Here is an 18,019-nt window from a genome sequence, read left to right on the forward strand (position 1 = left end):
CCAGATTTAACTCACCCTGCTTTGGGCGGAAGGTTGGACCAGAGACCTCCAGAGGCACCTTCCAAGGCAAAACAGTCATTGACTCTAAGACATGTGAATATATGTGTATATAGACAGTATGTGTAGATACGCACCCCAGAAGTGGTTACTGTGTGATCTGGAAAGCCTCCTGGAATTATCTGTAACACCACCACTGTGCAGTGTTTCCTGATCCATTAGCAAATGCGGAGTAAGAAGGAGTAACTACTGTAGTAACAGCTTCTGGGACAGCTTCCCAAAACAAAGAGTGATTTTCACTTCTTTTCCCTTAATACTCCTTTCATTATTCTCTTGTTCTGACTAACCTAAAATGTGAAATGTTGTTGTGTCCCTCCTGGGCCCCTTTAATTGGGTCACCAGCCTATTCAACCATGAGTTCTTATCTGGTGCCGCGGCTAAGGGATTTGGAGGAGGGGGTGAGAGGAGAAGCGACTGCCATGTGTCTTGGCAATTCTGTCCCCTCCTGCAATAGTAGCAGGAGGAGAAAACCTGGCTCTCCCGGACTCGTGCTCCATTCCTTTGTCTCATCTCCATTCACTTCATCTTCTTTTCTGAGGGAAGGCACTAACTCTTTATCCTATGGGAGACGCTGGAGCCTGCTCTGGCCGCAAGGCATCATGCGACACCCCCAGATGAATCTTCTCCATTTCAGTCTGCAAACCCAATAAACTCCTCGCATTGCCATCAAAGGCTTTTCCAAGCCCATGAAAATCCTCTGCCACTCTCCACATCAGGGTTGAGACTGCTGTTCCTTTGGTGCAGGAAGCTGGGCCTTTTCTTACCTTGGGAATCTCTAGTTTCTGGAAAGTCACCTGGAGTTATCAGGCATCACTGAAGTGTCTGCCAATAATTGTTCTGCTGTGTTTTTTCTATATGCCTGTCTCAGCATCCTTGTAGGGTTTGCAGTCAAAGTGCTGCAAGAAAGTGCTATCAAACACATTCCCCAATGCAAAGAAATTATAATCGTAAGAAAAATGGCAAGATGAGATTGCAGATTTCTCAGGAATGTCACTATTATTGTATCACCGATAATGACATTAAAGACTTCTAACTGAGACTAACCTATGTTTTTCTTCCTTTGTCACAATATCTGTCAATACCTGCAACAAATGGGGCAAGAACCTAGAGTAAAAGCATTTCCATTCTGTACATCAGGTCTACCAAGGCGAATAAATGGTTCAGGAATGCTGCAGGAGGGAAAGACTGTGCATGGACCACTTTGAGTCTGCTACTTCACACAGCTGATGGTTGTGGGTTACTGTACCCTCACCTGTGCTTCATTTGTAGGCATGAGATCATTGGCCAGAGTTGCAAATCCTTGGTCCTGAGATCAGGGAAAAGTTGACTTCTATCATATTAGAAATGTAGCTTGGTGGGACACGGCTAGGAGATGAGTTTGAAGAGTTCTGGGCTGTCATAGCGAGAGTGTAGTCAGCACTAGAAATTTATTGGAAGGGTGAATTTCTTTTATGTCCTTGCTGGCTACAGAAATATGTATCTTCCCTTCCAAATTGAAATCACAGAACATTTTTGCCTCAGGCCGTGCCAAATTTGAGTGCTTCCGGTCTCAAACGTGGACCCCAGGACCCAGCAGTGCGGACTGGACCTGGCGTGATTCTTGCCAGTTTTAAAGCTGGAATTTCAAGCTGACAGCTGAGCTGGTTTCAGCCCGTGGGGGGAGGGATTTCAAGGGGTAAAAGAAGGTGTGTAACCAGATTTAGGTCTACCCAGGCCATTCGTTTGGATGTCTCCTTGGACTGCTTGGTTGAAGGGGCAGTGAAGCTTAACAAAGGACAGTCCAACAGCCTGGAGATAACATGAGTTGGTATAACACCTGCAATGAGCTGCCCCAGAGCCTCAAACTGCCAAGCTTATCCCAGTATTTGACTAGGAGCTATCAGAGAGACTTCTGTGAAAGCTTTGAGTTCATCAAGCCCTCTCCCTGGGTAACCTGGGATCCTGACTGCAAATCTGCAAGTCTGGCTCCCTGGAAATACAGAGAAGACAGTTTGTAAGGATTTCCTCACACTGACACATGAACCAGCAGTCAGGTTGCCAATGGTAATTTTTTTTTGTCCGGTGGAAACATCCCCCTCCCTGTGTCCATTGAAGGTTCATCAAATGCAATGTGTTTTCTGTGAAATGCTCAACGTTCCATAAATCTTCACATTCTGATGGGAAAAAATGTTTGTCTGGAAAATTCCCAAGCAGCTTGCCTATGTCAGCGTGGTGTGAAGCACGCCTGGGAGTGGGGTAGTGTTGAGAAACACCACTGTGTCACGCTGTCCATCCTGTCTCTTGGGTGTAACCTCATCCCAGACTTGAATAACCTGTTGCTCTTGGCCAAAGGCTTTGACTTTCTGTCCTTGCTTCCAGCTCCCCATCTCTACTGAGTTTGTTTCCATGGATATCTGCCATGAAGATAACTTTATCTTGGTCTCCTAAGGAAACATAATTTCTGTGAACACACTTTACGTATGTATGGAAGAGTTGTCTGGCTTTATTCATGTTCTTCTCTACTTCAGCTTCTCTTGAAGTGTTTGACCAACTTCCACCAGACCTCATGGCAGAAGAGTCATGGATATAAAGCTTCTACAAATTTGCAGTAAACTTATACCAGAGTCTGACCACAAGGCACAAATCCACATGGAGGCATTGGACATTATCAGCTCTGTTCCTCATTCTTGCTCCCCTTCTCCTTCTGTTCCTGCAGAGTGGGTCTGAATGGGCTCGGGAAAGTCCACAGACTTTATCCATGTCTGGAAGAGTGAAGTTACAGTCTTGTCTTTTTTTTTGTCTCCTGTGTGGGGTCTGCAGTAGCTCTCCCCAACTGTGAGTCAGGCTGGGTCACTTCTCTTCCCCCTCTGGATATTCCTCAGCAGAGCACAGACCCAGTGACAGCTTCCAGGAAGCTGCCCTCCAGATTCCATGTTGGCCTCCAAAACCCTCTGAGGTTCTGCAGCCCTACAAAAGGAAGAGATGTTCACATTTCGTGTTAATGAAGCACTCCTGGCTTAGCCAGCCGGAAGCCTATGCTGTGGAAACAACAAACATTCCTGCTTGAAAATTCATGCACTCCTTGAGGGATTGCAAGGAGGCTCCAGGAGTAACCAGCTCACGCATTTGAAAGCCATAAGTGAGTCCTTCCTCCTTTTTCTCACAAGCTTGGCATTCAACTGAAGTTTTAGGCTTATCTTCGCCTTTTGCATAAAGCATCAAACTGGAGGCTAGAAGATTTAAGGAATTCTGGTGTGTACAATGCATCATAAACCCCAGATTTCCCTTCGAATTGAGCAACTGCAAGGATAGGCTTTAGGAAGGACGCCAAAGATCAGAATGCTCCTGATGACAAGGTGTGAGTTGGCAATGTCCCTTGCCCCCACCTGTCCTCAGGTGGATAAAAGATGTCAATGGAGAAATGACATGTTTTCTGGCATCTGATAAAAACCTTTGAATTCTGGCATCCAGACCCTGCCCTGCTTGTAAAACTGCCACAGTTGCCACCAAAATTAAGACCCATATGTTGTCTGCACCTGCACAGGAGGTCTGGAACAAGCTCCAGGATTCGCCTCCCTCAAGGATGCCAAAGTCGTTTGAGGATGGAGTCCATAGAGTGGTTCCACCCTGCTGGTGTATGTGGGCTGAATGGTGACTCTGCTGCCAGCTGTGTCTCTAGAGTCCTGCAGGAAAAGAGGATTTTGTAATGGAGTAGCAAGCCCTGGCGCAGACAGCCAGGGATATCTTTGGAGAATATCCTGGTGTTCCCAAGCCAGCTCTGCACCTGCTCCTTTTTGCTGCTGGAGGTGGCAAACTCCAGCCTCCTGGGACTACGAGCTTTCGTTTGCCTCTTTGTTTTCCTTTGCAGCTCCACGTTCAATGCTGTTCTGGGCAGATTGGACTGCTCTCCGATCCTGCTCTTCTGGAGACACGACACATCTGCTCCTTGTGCTCCTGATTTTGAATAGCAGTCCCCTCCCCAAAAATATGCAGCTGCTGACAGTGCCAAAGAGGCTTTCACAACCTCTTGCGTAACAGCAGTGGACGTGAGGAAAGGTGATGATGTCAAGCGTGGTTGCTGCAGCAACCCAACATCAGGGTGCGTGTGCCCTTTCCAAGAATGCGGTTGTGATGCAGACCTGACATGGAGTCAGAGCTGGAGCCCTTGGATGCACTGGGCGAGATCCAGATGGTGCTGGGGTTGTTTGGAGACAGATATGAGTCTGTGTGCTATCCTGCGTGACTCCCTCCAGTGAGTGGCTGTGAACATGGAGAAAGGATTTCCAGAGAAGCACTGGGTAGTGATGGGATCTCTGCAACAGTCCAGCCTTGCCCTGAAGAATGAAACATGGGGATCAGCACAATTTTAAACCAGACAGAGCAGGAGGAGGTGAAATGTAGAAAAAAGCCACAAAGGAATTTGAGGGGAATGATGGGAATCCATGAAGGACAGTATAATTAAAGGTCTCATCCTGCTGATACATACCACCTCTGGGAGTGGCCACCAACTAACCAAGGTGTCAGTGGCATTTGACCATCAACCATTCAGTTCCTTGCTGAGTTGATTTGACCACATACGGAGACCCACTTGTAGAGGGAAGGCAACAGGCTGCTCTTGCAGCCCTGATTCATGTCTAAAGCAGAATGGTGGCCTCTATCTAATTAGAAAAGCTTTAATTAAAAAAAAGTTAAAGGAGAAGCAGAGTTGCCTGGCGGGGTGTCACTGAGCTGGTTACTGAGGTTGCAGCAGCTCACCAGAGGATGGACCTGTCTTGGGGCTAGCGGAGAAGATCCCAGTGGGAAGGGAAAAGAGAGGTCATGGAGCAGTAGCGACTGGTGCTCTCTTCTCTATGGGGGGTTGAACTTCCAGGTGTAGAGCGTGCTGGGCACAGGGAAGCCAGCATGTGGTGATCAATAGCATAAGTAGATCATCCTCTGCAATCTCCTTGCTGGATCCTCAGTGTAGAAAGGGAGCTCATCATATTGCTGTGTCTGCAGAGCTTGCAAGGGCCAGCTGGTGTGGGTTTTCTTCTGAGTGCTGTCAGCTGAGGCTTGTGGGGACCCAGTTGCAGAGCTCAGTTGCTCACACAGGACAAAGCCTGTCTCAGTCTTGGCTCTGTGTTGGCTCAGGTTAGAGGTAAGACAGTAATCACTGCCCTCCTTCCTCAGCAAACGGTCTGGGGAGCCCAAGGGACTAACCTTTATACTTCAGATCCCCACCTCACCCTCTTTTCCTCTGTGAAAGCACTCTAGTTGCCCTTCTACTCTCTTTCCACACACCAGACACAGGAGGTTGCTTTGATCACAAGACCTGAAGTGGGAGGAAGACAGCAGCACTGAGGCCCTGCTGCTAACAGTGATCGATGCTCATGGGATGATCCCTCTGTGCAGCAGAACCTTTTTCTGTCACATGGTTGGATGTGCTTGGGTGCTCCTATTTGTCCCAACACGCACCTCTCACCACCTCATCGTGTGACCCAGTGTGCGGCTCTCAGGTGCCCACACTATGAAAAATGGCCATTGCTTAGGCTGCATTGACGTTGCAAGGAGATCATCTAAGTCTTGCTTCTCCTTACCTTTGCCTTTATCCATGGCCACAAGGGTCTCTCCCCTCCACTGCAGCAGACCCTTCTGAGAGCAGATTTAACACCCTAATCTGGCAGAACACTATTCTACTGTCCAGAAGTAAAGAGGATGAGGGGTGGGAGGGAGAATGCTCTTCTAACGCACGGAACTGTTAATTTAACTCATCAAATCTGCTAGACATGGCCCTTAATCTGAAAACGAACCAAAATGCTCTCTTGCATACAAGGAAGCACCAGGCATTCTTGCACAATCCAAAAGCATCTCCAGGCTCCCTGCTGGATCGCAGCCCAGGGGTATTTGTTGTGATTCAGAAATGCTCTCCGATGTGTGGGGTTTATGAAAAAATAAGCATGTGTTTCGAATTACCTGTGTACAGCAAAGAGAGGGTTCAGCGCTTTGTTGCTTCACAACTCACAGCTCGATTCTGGGGAACAAGGGTGTATTTCGAACACGAGAGGTGCATCAAAACATTGGTCAACAGGCTTGTCAAGAAGACTTGATTTTGAGTCACCCATTCCATTAGGATCCCAGAGGAAAACGTCCAAAGAAATCCTCTACCTTCCAAGCAAACAAAGACAATGGGCTGGAAAGGCTTTCTCAGAGTTCCTCTAGCTAGATATTACTCTTTTTTTTTTAATGGCAAAAACATATTACGAAGGCAAGTGGTGTCCCATGTTTCTTGGTGAGCAAGGATAATTAGATCGCCGTAACTATATGCTGCGAAGTGCTCTTGCTACTATAAATAAAGGTCAAACGCAAGACACTTCCTGCTACTTTTGCTGACACGTGGCTGCCATTTAGTGATTCATAATCTCTACACACGGCTTGGCAAACCAAGGAGAGGTTTTTTTTTTTATAGGAGCTGTTTTCCACTTGTGCAAGCACAACAAAGGATTTAAAGGGACCTGCTTCGATCTATCTACACAACCAGCAACTTTCAGCAGAAGGTAAGACAAGTAGGATCGTGGTCTGTAAGCTGAACGATGCAGAAGAGGGGGCTTATCCTCCACGAGCTGTTAGGGGTCTTCAAGCTGAAAAAGGTTAATGTTATGCCTACTTTTACATTTGCAATAGAATCATCAAATGGCTTGATTTAGAACAGACCTTAAAGATCACCCGGTTCCAACCTCTCTACCATAGATCAGGTTGCTCAAAGCCTCATCCAGCCTGGCCCTGAACACCTCTCGGAAAGGAGCACCCATGACTTCTCTGGACAACCTGTTCCAGTGCCTCACCACCCTCACAGGAAAAAATTTCTTTGTAATATCTGATTTAAGTCTCCCCTCTTTCATCTTATAGTCATTCCCGTTGTCCTCTCACTGCACTCCCTTACAAAGAGCCCTTCCCCAGCTTTCCTGTAGCCCCCCTGTTAAGTACTGAAAGGCTTCTAGAAAGGTCTCCATGAAGCCTTTTCTTCTCCAGGCTGAACAACCCAAACTCTCTCAGGCTGTCCTCATTTAAAACCATTTTTCTCTGAATATCACACTGCCTTGTGCAACTGCATAAACACTGATATGACTGAGCAGCAGAGGGGGAAAACGGATGCCGGGAGATAAGAAAACGTGACAGTGTTTGGATAGGATTGTAGTGGGCTGTGGTCTAATGATCTGCAGGCTGGGCTTTAATTGTGAGAAGGACTTTAATGAGATTAATTTCATTATCTAGACAGGAATAGGAAAATATTGTACATGGTTTAAGCACCTTTCCATGCTGGGTCTGTTCTGTGGTTTGTATGACGCCTTGGTACCAGGAATATCACAGCGGTCTTGAAGTATTGCGGCAATTCCAAAGGGTGAAAAAGACTCTTCATGCTTAGGAAGACAACTGGGCTTAATGTGCTTGTTTCATCAAACAAGCATTCTTAATGTTAAAGATTTATGTTTAAGCTGCATAGGATCATGGTTATTTAATTTGAGACAACTTGTCACTGTTCATGCAAGATTCAAACTTGAAATATCAGGATTTAGAGAGCTGCTAGTATTCTGATGTTTGGTCTACATGCAGAGAAGAGAAATTACTTCTTTAATGCACTCTCACCATTTATTAGACAACATCAGAAAGCTGCCTCACCTCCTATTTTGATTTGTTTTAATGACCTGACAAGAAGTTTCCAGTTGGGAGCTGAACTGGGATGTATGATCTGGGGTGCGTATCTGTAAGCAAGTAATTCCATGAAGGATTATCTTTTACCTTTGATGGTTGGCCCATTTCCTTTCCTTTCCATAACCTTTTTTTGTGTGTGTTTTATTGGAAAGTTCCTGGAGGTGTTCAAGGGCAGGTTGGATGGAGCCTTGGGCAGCCTGATTTAGGGGAATGTCCCTGCCCACAGCAGGGGGGTTGGAACTGGATGATCTTTAAGGTCCCTTCCAACACAAACTATTCTATGATTCTATGATTCAGGGAAATGGCTTGAATTCTATTTTTTTAGTTAGTGTCTCCAGGCTGAGAGAGTTGGGCTTGTTCAGCCTGGAGAAGAGAAGGCTCAGAGGAGATCTTATAGAGTCCCTACAATACCTGAAGGGGATGCAGGAAGGCTGAAAAGGGATTGTTCACAAAGGCTTGTAGTGATAGGATGAGGGGCAATGGGTATAAACTGGAGAGGGGCAGATTTAGGCTTGACAGAAGGAAGAATTTCTTCACCATGAGAGTGGTGAGGCACTGGCACAGGTTGTCCAGGGAAGTCGTGGCTGCCCCATCCCATCCAATGCCAGCTTGGATGGGGCCTCGGGCAGCCTGATCCAGTGGGAGGTGTCCCTGCCCATGGCAGGAGGGTTGGAACTGGATGATCTTTAAGGTCTCTTCCAACCCAAACTATTCTATGATTCTATGGTTCTAATTCATCATGCAGTCACTTTGGTGTTTGCATTACAGCCCAGTTTAGAGGTTCCACTGTGCTGGGCACCATTCAGATGTGCCTCAAGGGCCAGTCCTTGCATGGAGATGTAACAACTGAAGGAAACGGGAGGGGAAAACCTGGCTGGGCAAGGGAAATCTGGAGTGAGCACTCGAGCAGGAAACTCCAACCATCCATAGTCCAACCAACTGAATCACACTGCTGATGTCATTTATTAAGGCTGATTCCTGGTGAGGAAGAGACTTGGTACCACACAGGTCACCAACCACTGTTGGCACGCTCAAGAGTAATGAATCACCGATGCTGTTGAGCTGAGTCACTTGCATGGACAGAGACCTTTTCACAGAAAATGTTCCGTGGTGAACAAAAATCTCACCAATTCAGTAAAAAAAAATCCAGCTCCCTTTTCGGTATCCTTTGACCAATGAAAGGAGCATTTTGCTCAGCCGAATATCATCTCCTTCTGAGGTTCTGGTCCGGGTGCAGAGCGACCTGTGGTTTCCAGCTGGCAGAACAAAGGCAGGGGATCGTGTTTGCAGGCTGTTTGTTCAGCGTCCCGGTAACAGGACATTGGGCACCTGGAAACTTTGGCACACAAAACTTGTATTTCATCATCTTTTTTCTTTTCTTCTGAATCCTAAAGCAACTGAGAAAAAAAATATAGAGTTTTATTATTCTTTCTTCTTTAAAACAAAACCCACAAATTGTGCAAGGGTGGGGGTGGAAGGGAGGAATTTTCCTGAGGCCAAATTGCCACCTGCTCACTTAAAAGCTGCTTGAATATTGGCACAGAGGAGATAAGTGAAAGCAGAATGTCGCTCTAGATAATGAAGGAACACATGAGGGAGGTCTGGAAAATCCTATGTGCTAGGGATGGGGTGGCAAGGGAACGGCTGTCCAGTGTCTCAGCCAGAACAAGAACTAAGGGCCAGCAAATTAAGTCAGTGGGATATAGAACCCAAGCAAACCGACAGAGAAGGGTCCTCATGCAATGGGTAGGTGAGCTGTAAACTTCTTGCTAAAGGATATTGTGATATAAGACGGTTCAAGAGGTGAATGGGCAAGTTCGTGGATGAGAGGTCTACTGGGATGTACCAAGCTTACAACCCCTTCAGGCTTAAGAGATGCCCCGAGCTGAATAAAATGAAGGCAAGGAGAACAGGCCACTCAGGGAAGGGCTGGAGTCTCCTTCCCTGGAGAGGTTCTAAAAACATGTAGATGTGGTACATCGTGGCATGGTTTAGTAGGCATGGTGGTGTTGGGCTGACGGTTGGAGTGGTGACCTTATTGCTCTCTACAACTACCTGAGAGGACGTTGTAGAGAAGTGGGTGCTGGCCTGTTCTCCCAAGTGACGGGTGATAGGACAAGGGAGAATGGTCTCAAGCTGCGCCAGGAGGGGTTCAGACGGGGTATCAGGAAGAAATTTTTCACAGAAAGGATTATCAGGCACCAGCAGAGGCTGCCCAGGGAGGGGGTGGAGTCACTGTCCCTGGAGGTATTTAGAAGATGGTAGACGAGTTGCTAAAGGCCATAGTTTAGTGGCAGATAGGAATGGTTGGACTCAATGATCTTAGAGGTGTTTTCCAACCTTAATGATTCTATGGCCCTATGAGTTTCGGGAAGAAGTTTCGTATATGTTGATTCACCCTTTTGTTCCTGCTCATGGCCACTGGTTTTGTCTATTTTTTTCATCTTGCTGACTTGGAATAGCAGGAGGCAAAATGAGCTTGGTTACCAAAGCCATCACACATTCCAGTGTGTGACTGGAGTTGGGAACACCATCCTTGGTCACATGTAATAGGAATGTGTTCTCCACAGGTCTCTATGTAGGTAATCTCAGGTTTTGAGATGCCCTGAATGCTACCAGGGAGCACCTCATGAGGATGCTCACATCCATCTTCCATTTTCTTTTCCAAGTCCCTTTCCAACTTTAGCTGTACCCACCAAAGCAGCTTTCCAAGCTGGATAAAGCCTGAGATAGAGCAGTGTGGCTGGTTTTATGCTCTTAATGTGTCTCAACAGCACTGGGCAGCCAGCCTAGCATTTTGACTGAGATTTTGATGGCTTGCTATTACCAATTCCCTCCTTGCGTTTCTCTCCCAGGAGCACCAGGTAATTCTACCAGTTCTGTTAAAGTCTTGTTCTGCTTTTCTTTTGGGGATTAGAACAAGGGACCTATTTCCACAAATGTGATTTGGCTGCCAGATCCCTGCTAGTGCCCGTCACCAGCTGCATTGTGCTGCTACCTTTCTCCTTCCCCACCTCTGAGCCAAGCAAACACATTCCGTCCTTCTGCGATTATATCCTAGAGATCTGAATGTCACAGCAGGCTGCTTGCTTTAACACAGGAAACATTTGTGCCTGCTATTTAAGAGAAATAAGTAGCTCAGGTTTCCCTGGGAACCAGCCTGTCAATCGAGTTTGCCTGACTCCCCTGCTATTAAAATAAAATGTGGAAGAGTAAATGGATATGTCACAAGTTGTGGAAGGGTAAAAAGCTATCTGGATATATTTCATATCCAAAATATGTACTCTTACGTAAAGAAGATGCTAAATTCGAGTGCTGTTTCAGATAAGTTAGATGGATCATTATTCTTTTTGGATTACTTGTGCAGTGCTGTATCTTCATGCACAGAACTTGGAGGCTGGCTGTACAAAACCTTGTGGCTCAGCAGTTGTCATATTATGTCTGTGTGCAGGTTATACATAATACTTGCTCCCTGGGCCCCTTGGCACTAGTTTCTTCTGCTGCTTGTGGCTGTTCCGAGCCTGCATTCTCTATTATGCCTCTTAGCCTATTTCTTCAGAGCTTTTCTCTTCACTTTAGGAGAGCCTTGGCTTCTCGTTTTGTACAGGTTATAGCAGGGCTTATCTTCAAGACCCGGGGCTTTTAAAGACTGCAGGTTATCTGTGGGGCAAGCTATTTTTAGGAAAAGCAGTACCAGGATGGGTCATAGCACTTGGCGGCGTACATGTGCAGAACACAAAGGCAGCCTCTGTACTGGACAGCTTGCGAACTCGGCACCGTCAGGAGCTGAGAGACAGGCACGACCAGACAGCAGGGCACGATGGAACAACGAGGCTGTTTTGGTCAGCAAGGATGGCTGCAGCCTGTGACCAGACATCTGTGGGCATCGCAGTGCCTGGAGTGAAGGCAGAGGAGGAGAGGCACGGGCTGCTGAGACCGAGATGGAATCAGTGGTGGGAGCAGGGGGGACTCTCAGAGTTGTTCACCAGCCTGTAAAGGAAACAGCCAAGCCAGTGAGATATTAGCTGGAAGAGAGATCTATTGGCTGGAAGTACTGCTGTCACCTGGCCAGAACTAGAGATCGAAAATGAGACGTGTAGGACTAGTTTGCATTTTTCCACTGTTCTCGGTGCAGCTGGCATTGCTTGCACTTTCCTCTATTACCTGCTGTGAGATAAGGCAGGAGCTGCTCTGCTGTCATCGGCAAAGACTCCTCCCAGATTTCCACATTCATCTCCGCTCCTTTGTACCTGCCAAATCTTCATTTCCTGCATTCTTTGTGTTCAGAATACTTTGAGTGATTGCGGTTTCATGCACCCTGTGCTGAATTGGCAACAAAGTGGAGTAAAGGTCCACAACTGCTTTTATACGGTGGCATACTTGGTGAGCTAGGACTTCCCTGGGACGTAAGAAGGATATGCTAGAAGTATACGAAATAGTGAGAGACTCGCAGAGAAATCAACTGTTCACTGTCTCTTACAATATAAGAACGTGGGGGCATCAAATGAAGATAACAAGCCCTAAGCAAATGAAAGGATGTGTCATTGATATGGTTCCTTAGTGGAATTCCTTGCTGCAGGGCCATCAATATTTAGCAGGCAAGCTCTTGAAAAAAAAAAACCAGAGAAATCTACTAAATACAGAGAAACCATGTCCACCATCTAATGAAGTCCCTGAGCAGAAAATAACTGGGAGCTGAGAGGGGTGAGTCTTGTTCTTCCACTTGCAGAGGCAGCATACTGGCCTTGGCAGATCTTCATTCTCACCTGGGACTGTTGTTCTGCTGTTCCACGTTTCTGCCTCTTTATTTTCTTCACCTTTTTTTCAAAAGCATCTGCTTTGTGGTGGGTTACTGCTGTGTTTCCTGACATCTCCCAAAGGTAACTTTCTCCAGGATTCCTTGAGAGGCGTAGCAAGAAGCAAGGGGGAAAAAGGGTGTAATAAAAGCACGAAATGCCCAGGCCAGGATCTATGCACTAATAGCCTTGTTCACCTGATGATGGTGGGGACCGAAGGTCAGGGAAGGATTCACCTACTGCTCTCTCTCCACCATGGACAGATGACCTTGGCTCTACCAATTCCGGTTGTTGCCACTATACATCCTAGAGAGTCTTGCAGCACTTGTGCAGCCCATGTAAGGCTCCAGCTGTCCAAGCTCCTTCCTAAATGAGCCAGATGTTGCACACCCCAAGGCACTGGGAGATACTCCGCTGCAGGACAGCACGCAGAGGTGTGTTTGTGCGGGGATGAGTGTGCTTATGAGACAGTGCCATCTTCTCACCTGCTTTCTGCTTGTGCTTCAGGGAAAGTATTTCCAATTTTCCTAAGCCAAATGAAACTAAAAGGGTGCTTTAGCTACTAGAACTCACAGAAATGGAATCGTGAAGGACTTTTCAATTTAGCAGAGAGATGATCAGAGTAAGAATAAGTATCTAAGACTCAAAGCTTGGTAGACACAAGCCAGAAATAGTGACATGTTTCAAGCATTCAGGGTGCATGCTCACTACAATTTATTAAGGATTGCAACGGATCTACCACAGATAGAGTTTTTTTTCCCTATTGTTGAGATCAGATATTTTCTCAGCAGCAACACTCTTCCAGGAATCCGTGCAAGAAAGTGTTAAAGCCTGTAGCTCTCAGGATATTATAAGAAATTGTTGTTTGAACTGTATCATCATAGAATCATAGAATGGTTTGGGTTGGAAGAGACCTCAAAGCTCACCCAGTTCCAACCCACCTGCCATAGGCAGGGACACCTCCCACTGGATCATGTTGCTCAAAGCCTTATCCAACCTGTCCTTGAACATCTCCAGGGATGGGGCAGCCACAAGTTCCCTGGGCAACTTGTGTCTCACTGCCCTCAAAATAAAAAGTTTCTTCCTAAGTTCTCATCTGAATCTCCCCTCTTTCAGCTTAAAACCATTCCCTTTAGTCCTACTCCTGCACTCCCTGATCAAGAGTCCCTCTCCAGCTTTTCTGTAGCTTCTTTCAGTACTGGAAGCTGCTCTAAGGTCTCCCCAGAGCCTTCTCTTCTCCAGCCTGAACAACCCTACTTTCTCAGCGTGTCCTCATACGGGAGTTGTTCCAGCCCCGGGATCATCTTTGTGGCCTCCTCTGGATTCGCTCCAACAGATCCATGTCCTTCCTGTGCTGAGGACTCCCGAACTGAACGCACTACTGGAATCACTCTGCAAATCACCTTCCTGGAAGGCAATAAGAAAGAAAACACCTGCAAAAGGAAATGAATGAATTCTCCTCACCTGGGCTTGTTTTGTTACTGACAAAAAAAGGTGAAATGGATGGTTTCTTCTGTGTCTAGATTGTTTATCATCACACAGAAATATTTATGATAGATCTCCCTGTCACTTAGACAAATGATGACTGAATAGCAAACGTCATCGTTACTCATTCGTATGAATTACTGCAGCTACACGAGAATGACTGGAAGGTCACAAGACTTTTTTAGCAAAGGGCAGACTCTCTGAAGAGACTTTTGAAACTGCCTGTATCCGAATATACTTTCAAAGGGAGGCTGCAGGGTTTTCACATTCCCTTTGTAGTCTCGGTAAAACCTTTTATTGACTTATTGCCAGGGGACTGTGAGGAAAAGGGGAAAAACATTCACAAGCAGTGATGCCATTTGATCTTTGCCCTTCCGCGTAATGTTTATGATCAGTAGTCTTGCTTCAGATAAAACTTCTAGTGGGATTTTGTGTTTATATTCTAATGTTTTTCTCTCCTGCACCGGACGTGGTTTTGGTTTTTCTCCTGGGAATGTATGTTTTCGTTTGGCTGTTCAAGTGTTCCTCAAGTGGGTGAATGAATCATGGAAAATCCGTATTACGTACGGGTGGAAAGATAATAAAGCATTACATCTGAGGCCTCACAGTAAGCTTGCTTTGTCTGCTTTGCAGGTAAAATGGATCAGTCTCTCTCTAATATACAAACAGTGTGGAGGAAAAGTCAGCTGAGCTCTTTGGAGCTGTTGGAATGTGATTATTTAGCACAGGCATTTCCAAGCTGTACCTAATGTGCTTCTTGGGGGAACACAGTGGCTGTGCTGCTGCGCTTTACCCAGCCCAGAGCAGGAGCCAAAATCAGAGCCCAGGTGCCCTGACAAGAATGATTCTTGGGTTAGAAAACTGGAGAACCGCTGTTCTAAGCTTCATATTTCGTGTTTGCTTTTGAGTTCCATTTTAACTTGACAAGGGTTCCGCTAGATGTTGGTGTGCGAGCGGATCCTCCAAAGATTAGAGCACATGCTAAACTTCTGATGTACAATGAGGCCTTTTGACTGCAGACGTGCTCCTAATGCCAACTCTGAATCTAAGCAAGAGTGGGCAATCTGTAAAGCATAACACGGCCTGTGGCTTGTCTCAGATGGCTTCACATTGAAGGATTGCTGTCTTCTAGTGGATGACAGCTCTTTTACCAACATTTCTTAAATCTGAGGATGAAAAACACTGTGTGAGAACAGCACAAAGTAAAGCCTTTTTATACTGAACATCAGGAATGTGGTGTTTTGGAGCATGGCGGAGTATGGAACGCTGGCTGTTTTTCATCTCCACTCCTGCTCTCTGTTCCAGGCAACGGGATCATTATTTTCCTGAAAAAAAAAAGTTTCGTGCCAGGCTTGATCCTCATCTCGCCTGACAGTTCTAGGAATGGGGCATTATGTTGGTCAATAGGAATCTAGAGGGCAATCGCTTAATGGCTATAAATCACTATTTTGCTTGGGAAAAAAACCCAACCCACATCATTCCATCCCCTTGACAAGATTTCCAACAGCCCCAAACCCAAAAGTGCAACTTAATGTCATGTCCAGGCACCCTGCCACCCTCCTCGTGCCCACCGTGAGCTCTTCTGATTAGTTTGCTGGAATGCCTTCCCCATTTGAATGTGTGTGTGTCGAAGAACAGGAGACCTGATTTATTTCTGTCCATCCCTGGGAGATCCTGCTGTGGTGCAAAAAAACCCCAGTGACCTTTCAGGTAATAATATCCTTTTCTTTCTTCATGCCGATTATGCCTCTGACTTGTAGCTCTTGGCAGTCTTCTCAGGTGTATTGCACAAAGGAGGGCTTTCTTCCCAGCTTGTGATTCACACTCTCTGGACTTCCATCATTCATTTTGTATTTCATTCATAAACCTGTGGCTCATGGATTTTTCCCAGGAAAGATGCTGTATTTACCTTGAACCCCAGCTGCTCACAGACCACAAGCTAAGAAAACAAATGTCAGAGGCACAAAAAGTGCTTATCTTAGGATTTCATCAGAGTTCTTTAGAACTGCTGTCTGACTATGGCACCAACATCAGCCATATCTGTCAATTCCTCTTTCTTAATGCATCAAACACCGCTATCAAACATGTGCTTGCAATGCATTTTTAGCTTTCTGTTCCCACAGGTAGTTGCATTTCTATGTATCTTCAAAACATCTTGTGAGCATGCCGAGGGCTTTTGAGCTGGCTGGGCTCTGTTGCCAAATTTAAACTGGATAAAGAGGGTCGAGCCCAGGGGACCCCAGCTACTTGGAGCTTTCATGATTTACTTCAAATCCTTCAAATTGCAGCCAAGCAAGCTGAGAGCTAGTGCAGTCCTGGAGCATGATTGTTTATTTGCTATGGAGGATATAGAAGTGCCATTCAGTCGGAATTGGCTCACCAGCTTTCCCCAGCTGCTGGGTGACTAGTATCTCTTAAGGGTCAGCTTCTCTGTGGGAACTGGGAGCACCAGTCTCTTATTCACTGTGGCTCCTCTTTGTCTACAAAAAGGTATGGCCTTGATTAGAGGCATCCCCAGGGGCAGGTATTGCTCTGTGAGATGCCAAGGACTACGGGCAGGAAATCCCAGCTTCCTCTCTGCCCCCTCCAGATAGGTAGCTGCAAGCTGGACCATCAAATTGACCCTTTTTCCTCATCATCTCAGCCTCTGTCCGGTCCAGTGAGAAAGACCGCTCTTTCCAGCCAACATAACCAACCTCGTTGCCAATTCCTCTTTCCAGATATAGATGGTTAGATCAGGGATATGGCTCATTTCCCTGAGATCCTTTAATTTGCAAAGCTCTGCTTCCATCTGTAGCCTCGGCGGAGACCCCATGCTGAGGCTGAACGTTGAGGGCAGAGCTGCTGCCTCTTCTCCGTTAGGATCCCATCAGACCCAGCTTGGCCCAGCAGCACTCGTTGGCTCCTGGAGTGTGCTGGATGGGAACAGCCATCCTTATAGCTTCAAAGGCTCAGAAACCATGTTTCAACACTATGTGTGCCTGTGAGATGCCCATTGTCTTAGACTGGTTCTCAAAGTCTACCATGGCTTCAGCATTCAGGTATTTTGAGATGCTCTGAGCAGATCAATCACAGCAGTGACGGCAGCAACAAAGGGCAGGCATAAGAGCACAAGATCTGGAAGAAAAGTGCTTGCAAACACTGTATATATGAAATGGAAAAGTCTGCACAGTTATTAATATCTGGTTGAACCTGGGAAACCCGAGCCTATATTATTCTTGCTGTTTGCTCCAGATGTTTTGGCTGGCTAAGTGACCTCATCCCAGTCATGCAGGTGTGAATGTCTGGCAGGGAGCTGAACGTGTCTATATTATAAAGCCTTAAAATGCTTGAAGGCAATTTGCAGACACGATGACGTCCATCCAAGGTGCAGCCTCTTCTCCAAACATCCAAAAGCAATTTCAGCCAGTGCTTAATGGTAAGGCTGGGGGAATGTCCGGATGTTTCAGCTCCACTGGTGCATCCTCATCCCTGTGTTACACATTGCAAACTATTGGAAAGAGACTATAATTTAATGGAATGTGCCATGTTCGGGGTGGCTGTTTGGAGACAAGACTTGTAGCCTTCGGTTTAATAAAAGGCAGCAAATTCAGCAACCTGTCCCCTCTGCTTTAGACCTCTTGCCTTGAAACACTGTAATGAGGTTTTCTGCTCTCCCCTACCCTGGGGAAAGGTCTGCAAGGTGGAGGCTCTGTGTCCAGAGGTATTTAGGACTATATGAGGTCCGACACAAAAAAACCCGAGACTGACTCTATAGCTCAGGAATCAAGAGTGGAAGGGGAGGGAAAAAGAGATGCTTATGGAATGTGTTCCAGCCTGTCACAGTGTGTCAAAGCTGAGCTTGATCACTTCACTCAGTATGACTGGATAAGTCTTCAAATAGAGATGTTTTCTTACCCCTGTTAGGAAAATGTTGATGTGCAAGAGTGAACAGTGAGTTAACATCAAGACAAGGTGCCAGACCACAATGCTTTGTCTATAAATCAATTTTTAGCTCATAAACAACATCACTG

General features: G+C 46.3%; 1 protein-coding gene across 2 annotated transcripts in view; it reads left to right on the forward strand.

The window, feature by feature from the left end:
- The window catches only part of SMOX (spermine oxidase), an 88,163-nt gene that overhangs the window by 4,142 nt on the left and 66,002 nt on the right, over window positions 1–18,019 (forward strand). Inside the window, exon 2 of one of the 2 annotated variants that reach the window (XM_054065249.1) lies at window positions 6,482–6,569. The exons of the other annotated variant lie outside the window; for it this stretch is intronic. The gene's annotated coding sequence lies outside the window, so the exon portion shown is untranslated. The remainder of the gene's footprint in view (window positions 1–6,481; window positions 6,570–18,019) is intronic. 2 annotated transcript variants of the gene reach the window in all.

Source organism: Cuculus canorus, chromosome 4 (assembly GCF_017976375.1).
Source record: "Cuculus canorus isolate bCucCan1 chromosome 4, bCucCan1.pri, whole genome shotgun sequence".
Classification (NCBI taxonomy): domain Eukaryota; kingdom Metazoa; phylum Chordata; class Aves; order Cuculiformes; family Cuculidae; genus Cuculus; species Cuculus canorus.